Consider the following 8008-nt stretch of genomic DNA (forward strand, 5'->3'; position numbering starts at 1 on the left):
AGTTCATGCCTCGATTTTGGTGAAAGCTCATCCACTGCCAAATCCATTTTATTAGGGAATGTAGGTGATTTACCAAACACAAATTCAAACTGTGAGTCTGTACCCCTAAAAACAAATATAGTAGACAGTTGTGCAACAGTGGTAACTGAACTTAAAGTTGCTGGTGTCGCAGAGACAACTATTAACTATGTTGTTAGTGCTTTAGAAGAAGTGATTGGAGACATTTATAGTCAAACTCGAGAATCTGTGAAAAACAGCTTATCTTTAGCGGAGCCCATAAAAAGTATTGTTGAGTCACAAATTGACCAGTGTTTTGATAAAATGCTAAATCCTTTTGTGGCAATGAACACTGAAAGCAAGAGAATGCATTATAATCCTGTTGAATTTGTACTCTGAACAAGATTTGCTACAAGGTATAACAGAACAACTGGAACCTTTGCCCAAACCATTGTTAAGGATAAATATGTATATATATACCAATTCTAGAGACATTACAGTCTATTTATAAGCACACTAAAATTAAAGATATGATGGCGAGAGACTCGCAACAAAAAACAGGTTTTCTTTGACATACACGATGGAGAGTTCTTTAAGAATCATGAACTCTTCTCAAAACAAAGGCATGCAGTTCAGATCCAACTTTTTTTTGATGAATTTGAATGTGTAAACCCCCTTGGATCAAAATGAGGAATACATAAGTAAGAGCTATCTATTTTACCCTTAGAAATATTTCTCCTAAATACAACTCCAGTTTACTAAATATCCATTTAGTCGCTTTATTTCATGCACAAGATATCAAAATATACGGGTTTGATAAAATACTACAGCGGCTTTCCATGATATCTCAACACTGGAAACCAATGGAATTCAAATTCCTTTATTTGATCATACAGTTTATGGAACCATTGTCCAAGTTACTGGTGACAACCTTGATGTCCATTCCCTATTTGGTTTTGTGGAATCGTTTAGTGATAGGTACTGTTGCCGCTTTTGCCTACTAGAGAAAGAGGACTTTCAGACAGTGTTCAGTGAAGATAGTCCAAGGATGCCAATGCAAACTAAAGAACTTCATGCAGAACACTGCCAGAGAATGCAGAGCAATCCCAGTCTTCCTTATGTAATTGGAGTAAAAAAGTCTTGCCTTTTAAATTATTTGCAATATTTTCACACCACTGCAAAATTTTCAGTTGATATTATGCATGATATATTACAGGGTGTTGCACAATATGAGATGAAATTACTCATTCAGCATCTGATTGGCAATTACACCACATCAGCAGAAGTGCACAGAAGAATTCAGAGTTTTAACTATGGCTTTATGGAACAAAACAACAAACCTCCTGGTGTAGAATTAAGAGAGGGTTCCAATGACTTGGGCTTAAATGCCACTCAAAGGCTTTAAAAACATAACAAAAACATTAGCAAAGAAACACCAGTGCCAAATGGCTTATATTTGGCAAACATATGATTCAAATGACTTAAAATTAGGTCCTGGGAAAATTGTCCCCTTGAATAAAATGGAGGTTGGCACTGAGATGGCTGAGAAACTTATTGTGCCCATGTGGACTAAGGTCCTACATGTGAAATGGGTCAAGTACTGTGGAACTATATATCGGTCAGGGTTAGCAGTTTGTGTTCAGGTTCAAAATGACATGCCTGTATTTCATGTAATCCAGAATATTGTTGTCAAAGATGAACATGTCCTTTTAATAACAACTGCACTGAAAACTGTTTGTTTAGCTGAACATATTCATGCTTACAAAGTTGCACCTTACATAGAAGCACCTTGTGTTTTGGATGTTAAGGATATCTTGCACCACAAACTGTTTGACATTCTGATGTCTTATGGTTGTGATTCTAATTTGTTTATTGTACCATATAGTTACATGTAATTCGTCCTGTTTGTCATATCAGAATCATTATGTTTTTATTATTTTTATTTTTTCAAAATAAGCTTGAAAAATAAAATTTGTGAGACATGAGTATATAGTTTGTTCGTTTTTCTTTTAAGACTGAAAAGCAGGTTTTTCATTTAGGTCCTTTTAATGGGTAAACATGAATGGTGTAACAACTCTGGAGGGGAAGGAAATTGTTGCAGAGTAAAGTCAAAGTACCTCTGAATAGAGTTAAAAAGTAGCAGAGTCAATTTTAAGTAGCTCAGAACTGTGTAAAATAGTACAAGAGTTAATTTGAAAAAATACTAAATGGAGTCAAATATCATTTGAAAGAGTAAAATATTAACATTACATTGAGCATAATTGACTCTGGAAGAATGACTCTATCAAAATAGTAACTTTTACTCTTTTTAGAAAGGGACCATATGTTATATGGAATAGAGTAAAGTTTTCTTCAAATTGAGTAAATTTTACTCTGGCAAATTTACTGTGTGGTTTTCTCAACTTCATATTGTTTTCATTCCTCTTTCTGCAGAATAAATGCTCTCCCACACACCCATCGTTTTTCTTAGATTTATAATGAGGAGAAGGGAGTGATGATGTAATCTAATTTTTTAGTGGGTATAGTTGAGTTTTCATCCCACTGATAAGGGATCCACCTTAGAAACACAGAAAAGAGAAACCAAACAGAGAAATTTGAGAAGAAAGAACCAAAGAACTGAGAATGAAATAGCTCTTTCATAGTCTGATGGATAGTTTAGAGTTCTTAGTATCCTGAAAGAGTTCTATGTGGAAACTTCTTTTGTATGCTGTCTTCTGTAAAGTTCTATATAGAACCTTTAACCATCTGTTATCTATTTAAGAACCTCTTTTTTTTAAACCAGTATTTTTTAGTCACATTTCCTTAATTTTTTTGTTTGTTTATTTATTTATTTATTTAGGTATCTCCAATGAAAATGTTCAGAAGAATAAAGAGGGAAGTAAACTCTTAATAAAGGGGGGTGTTTAATAAGCTAATAGAAAGTTTGGGGGTTTTTTGTTACTGAATGAATTGTATTGTGAAACATATTTAATAGGCAAAATGTTTTCCACGTGCGTTTAAGGTTAAAGTGTAAAAAAAATAATAAAAATAACCTTTATATTTCAAATGAAAATGGTATTTACCTGTAATTCGAATGCCTTGTCTCCCGTTGCTAGTCATAGCTGTGAGGGTGAATTAAGACGGCAGTGGAAAATTTGCACTGAAATCATCAAATTTATCTCTTCTGTCCCTTAATCATCAGTCCATTGAACACCTACATAGTTCTGGGTCCCGATGGACTGCAAGTGGACTCACATAGGACAGGGTTGCCAGATTCTGGTACAATTCAGTTTGAAAGGTTGGTACAATTGTGCTTGGTTTTAAACTCGTGTTTGATAAGTTTCATATATAAAAACAAGAGCAAGTATGGAATTATGTAGTAAACTCTTATTCTTTTCCTTCTGCTTCTTTTTCTTCTGCTTCTTTTTCTTCTGCTTTTTTTTTCTTCTTTCGGCTGCTACCGTTAGGTGTCGCCACATCACATTCAAAAACCTCCTCCTTGGCCTTCCTTTTTTCCTCCTTCCTGGCGGCTCCATCCTCAGCATTCTACCCCATGGCCCTTTCATCTCAACCACCCTCATCTTTTCCAAAGAAAATCTCAGCATCTTCAACTCTGGGAATTATGTAGCAAACCAAAAAACATGATAAATAGAACAGAATATGTTTTATATTATCAATTCATCAAAGTAGCTACATTTTGCTTTGTTGACAGCTTTGCACACTTTTGGTATTGTTTTAGTCAGTCTCAAGAGATTGTCATCTGTTTTACTTTGTTAAAGGTGTTGAGTGCTTTTTAGAAGTTTTTCTTTTTTTTTTCACTCTCATTCCAAACAATTTAAACTGGATTTAGATCAGGTGATTATGGAGGCCAGGTCATCTGATGCAGCAATCCATCACTTTCCTTCTTTGACTTTTCTTCTTCTAGTTCTTACATAACCTAGAGGGGTGTTTGGGATCATTGTCCTGTTGAAAAAGAAATGATGGTTTCACCAAGTCAACCTAAAAAAATCACTGGAACACAGGTATCTCTTGGTCTCCTTTCCTGGGATGGTCCTCATGAGACTTTGTTTTATCATAGAGTTTAATGGTTTTGGAGACAGCACTTGGAGATACATTTAAGGTTCTTGAGATTGTTCGTATTGATTAACCTTTATTTCTTAAAGTAATGATGTCTTTTCTCTTTACTTACATAAGTGTTTCTTGCCACAATATGGACATACAGTAGTAGTAGCACTAATAAGGATATTGACTCTGTACCCACTCTGCACAAGACAACTGATGGTCTAAAACACTTTAAGAAAGCAAGAAATGTCTCAAATGAACTCCTGACAAGGCACACATGGGAATTCAAAATTCCAGGTAACTACCTTGTTAATCTAATGGGAGAATGTAATGAGTTGCCAAGCTGTCATCAAAGCTAAATGTAGCTGTATTGCTGTAATATTTATTTCATATTAAACAGATTGTTCCTGTATGGAGCTGTCGGAAAAAAACTTAGGGTGTGTTCTGTAGAGGTCCTCAACCCCCTTGTCACGAGTCAGTACCAGGTTGTGAAAGAAGAGTCTATAAATCTGACAGTGTATAATTTATTGTATGTTTTGCCCTTCCAAATAACCACTAAACAAATTTGCATGCATTTAAGAAAACATAATTTCCACACACAACAGGTTTGGCTCATTATTAACACAAGTGATGAACAAACATTCATGAGAAAAAGACCAAAAGCTAGTGATAACGGAGAGACAGCCTCTGACAATATACTGTATAAAGTGCAAGGTTTGACACACATTATTCTTCAGTGTTTTTTCTTCAAAGTGGCCATGTATAAAACTTTAGCTATGTATAAACTGAGTGTGTGTGTGTGTGTGTGTGTGTGTGTGTGTGTGTGTGTGTGTGTGTGTGTGTGTATGTATACACATATATACATACATATACATACAAACGTATATATCATATCGTATCATATCGTATCATATCGTATACGTATATATATATATATACCACCCTGTCCTCTATATCTGCCTCTTTTACACCAACTACCTGCATGTCATCCCTCACCACATCCATGAACCTCCTCCTTGGCCTTCCTCTTTTCCTCCTACCTGGTGGCTCCATCTTCAGCATTTTTCTACCAATATAATTCCTGTCCCTTCTCTGCACATGTCCAAACCATCTCAATCTCGCCTCCCTCACCTTGTCACCAAAACATCCTACATGTGCTCTCCCTCTAATAAACTCATTTCTAATCTTGTCCATCCTCGTCACTCCCAACGAAAACCTCAACATCTTCAGCTCTGCTACCTCCAGCTCCACCTCCTGTCTTTTACTCAATGCCACTGTCTCTAATCCATACAACATCGCAGGTCTCACCACAGTCCTATAAACGTTCCCTTTCATTCTTGCAGATACTCTTTTATCACAAATCACTCCTGTCACTCTTCTCCACCCACTCCACCCTGCCTGCACTCTTTTCTTTACTTCCCTAACACACTCTCCATTACTTTGCACTGTTGACCCCAGGTACCTGAACTCCTCCACCTTCTCCACCTCTTCTCCCTGCAACCGCATCACTCCACTGCCCTCCCTCTCATTCACACACATGTACTCTGTCTTACTCCTACTGACTTTCATTCCCCTTCTCTCCAGCGCATATCTCCACCTCTCCAGGCTCTTTTCAACCTGCTCTCTACTCTCACCACAAATCACAATATCATCTGCAAACATCATAGTCCAGGGAGACTCCTGTCTGACCTCGTCCGTCAACCTGTCCATTACCACTGCAAACAGGAAAGGGCTCAGGGCCGATCCTTGATGCAGTCCAACCTTCACCCTGAACCAGTCTGTCGTACCTACTGCACACTTTACTGCCGTCACACTGTCCTCCTACATGTCCTGCACCACCCTCACATACTTTTCTGACACACCTGACTTCCTCATACAATACCACAACTCCTCTTTAGGCACCCTGTCGTACGCTTTCTCTAAATCCACAAATACACAATGCAGCTCCTTCTGTCCTTCTCTATACTTCTCCATCAACATCCTCAAAGCAAATAAGGCATCTGTGGTGCTCTCCCTCGGCATGAAACCATACTGTTGCTCACAGATGGTCACCTCTTCTCTCAGCCTGGCTTCCACTACTCTTTCCCATAACTTCATGGTGTGACTGATCAACTTAATTCCCCTGTAGTTACTGCAGGTCTGCACATCTCCCTTATGCTTAAAGATCGGTACCAGCACACTCCTTCTCCATTCCTCAGGCATCCTCTCCCCTTCCAGAATCCTGTTAAACAATCTGGTTAAAAACTCCACTGCCATCTCTCCTAAACATCTCCACGCTTCTACCGGTATGTCATCTGGTCCAACCGACTTTCCATTCTTCATCCTCTTAATCGCTGCTCTCACTTCCTCCTTACTAATCCTATCTACATCCTGCTTCACCAACTCCACATCCTCCAACCTTCTCTCTCTCTGATTTTCCTCATTCATCAGCTGCTCAAAATACTCCCTCCATCTTCTCAACACACTCTCCTCACTAGTCAACACATTTTCCTCTCCATCCTTTATTGCTCTAACTTGCAGTACATCCTTCCCAGCTCGGTCCCTCTGCTTGGCCAATCGGTATAAATCCTTTTCTCCTTCCTTAGTGTCCAACCTCTTATACAGCTCCTCATATGCCTTTTCCTTGGCTTTCGCCACATCCCTTTTAACCTGCTGCCGCATCTCCTTGTACTCCTGCCTACTTTTCTCATCACTCTGTCGATCCCACTTCTGTTTTGCCAACCTCTTTCCCCTAATGCTCTCCTGCACTTCCTCATTCCACCACCACGTCTCCTTGTCTTGCTTTCTATTTCCAGATGTCACACCAAGTACTTTTCTAGCTGCCTCCCTCATCACTCCTGCAGTAGTTGCCCAATCATCCGGCACCTCTTCACCACCACCAAGCCCCTGTCTGACCTCTTCCCTGAACCTCACACTACACTCTTCCTCCTTCAGTTTCCACCATCTTATTCTTCTTTCAAACCTTACTTTCCTCCTCTTCTTCTTCGCCTCCAAAACCATCCTACAGACCACCATCCGATGCTGTCTAGCTACACTGTCCCCCGCCAACACCTTACAGTCTCCAATCTCCTTCAGGTTGCATCTCCTACACAGAAGATAATCCACCTGTGTGCACCTTCCTCCACTCTTATACGTCACCCTATGATCCTCCTTCTTCTTAAAATACGTGTTCACCACTGCCATTTCCATCCTTTTAGCAAAATCTACCACCATCTGCCCTTCCACATTCCTCTCCTTAAAACCATACCTACCCATCACCTCCTCATCACCTCTGTTCCCTTCACCTACATGCCCATTAAAGTCTGCCCCAATCACCAATCGTTCTTTCCTAGGTACACCATCTACCACTTCATCTAATTCACTCCAGAATCTTTCCTTCTCCTCCATCTCACAGCCAACTTGTGGAGCATAGGCACTGATGACATTTATCATCATCCCTTCAACTTCCACCTTCACGATCATCACCCTATCAGAAACTCTCTTCACCTCCACTACACTCTTACTGTACTCTTCCTTCAGAATCACCCCTACACCATTTCTCTTTCCATCCACATCATGATAAAACAGTTTAAACCCACCTCCAATGTTCCTGGCCTTACTCCCTTTCCACTTGGTCTCCTGAACACACAACACATCTACCTTTCTCCTCTCCATCATATCAGCTATCTCTCTCCCTTTACCCGTCCTAGTACCAACATTTAAAGTACCAACCCGAACCTCTACTCTCCTACACTGCTCCTTTTCCTGCCGTCTCTGTAGACGCCTTCCTCCTCTCCTTCTCCTCCTTTGGCCAACAGTAGCCCAATTTCCACCGGTACCCTGTCGGCTAACTCTACCTGTGGCGGTCGTTGTTAACCCGGGCCTCGACCGATCCGGTATGAAATTCTCATTTGTGATCCGCATATTTGATTTGGCACATGTTTTACGCTGGATGCCCTTCCTAACGCAACCCTCCCCATTTACCCGGGCT

The 8008-nt window shown here is 39.7% G+C and overlaps 1 long non-coding RNA gene across 1 annotated transcript in view; it reads right to left on the minus strand.

Annotated features, from left to right (window-relative positions):
* The window catches only part of LOC310731697, a 34597-nt gene extending 31368 nt beyond the window's left edge, over positions 1-3229 (minus strand). The window contains exon 1 of the long non-coding RNA XR_014535273.1: positions 3060-3229. This is a non-coding gene — a long non-coding RNA (uncharacterized lncRNA). The remainder of the gene's footprint in view (positions 1-3059) is intronic.
* Between the last annotated feature and the right edge of the window lie 4779 nt (positions 3230-8008).

The sequence above is a fragment of the Silurus aristotelis genome (genome assembly GCF_946808225.1).
Source record: "Silurus aristotelis genome assembly, chromosome: 9".
In the NCBI taxonomy this organism is placed as follows: Eukaryota; Metazoa; Chordata; class Actinopteri; order Siluriformes; family Siluridae; genus Silurus; species Silurus aristotelis.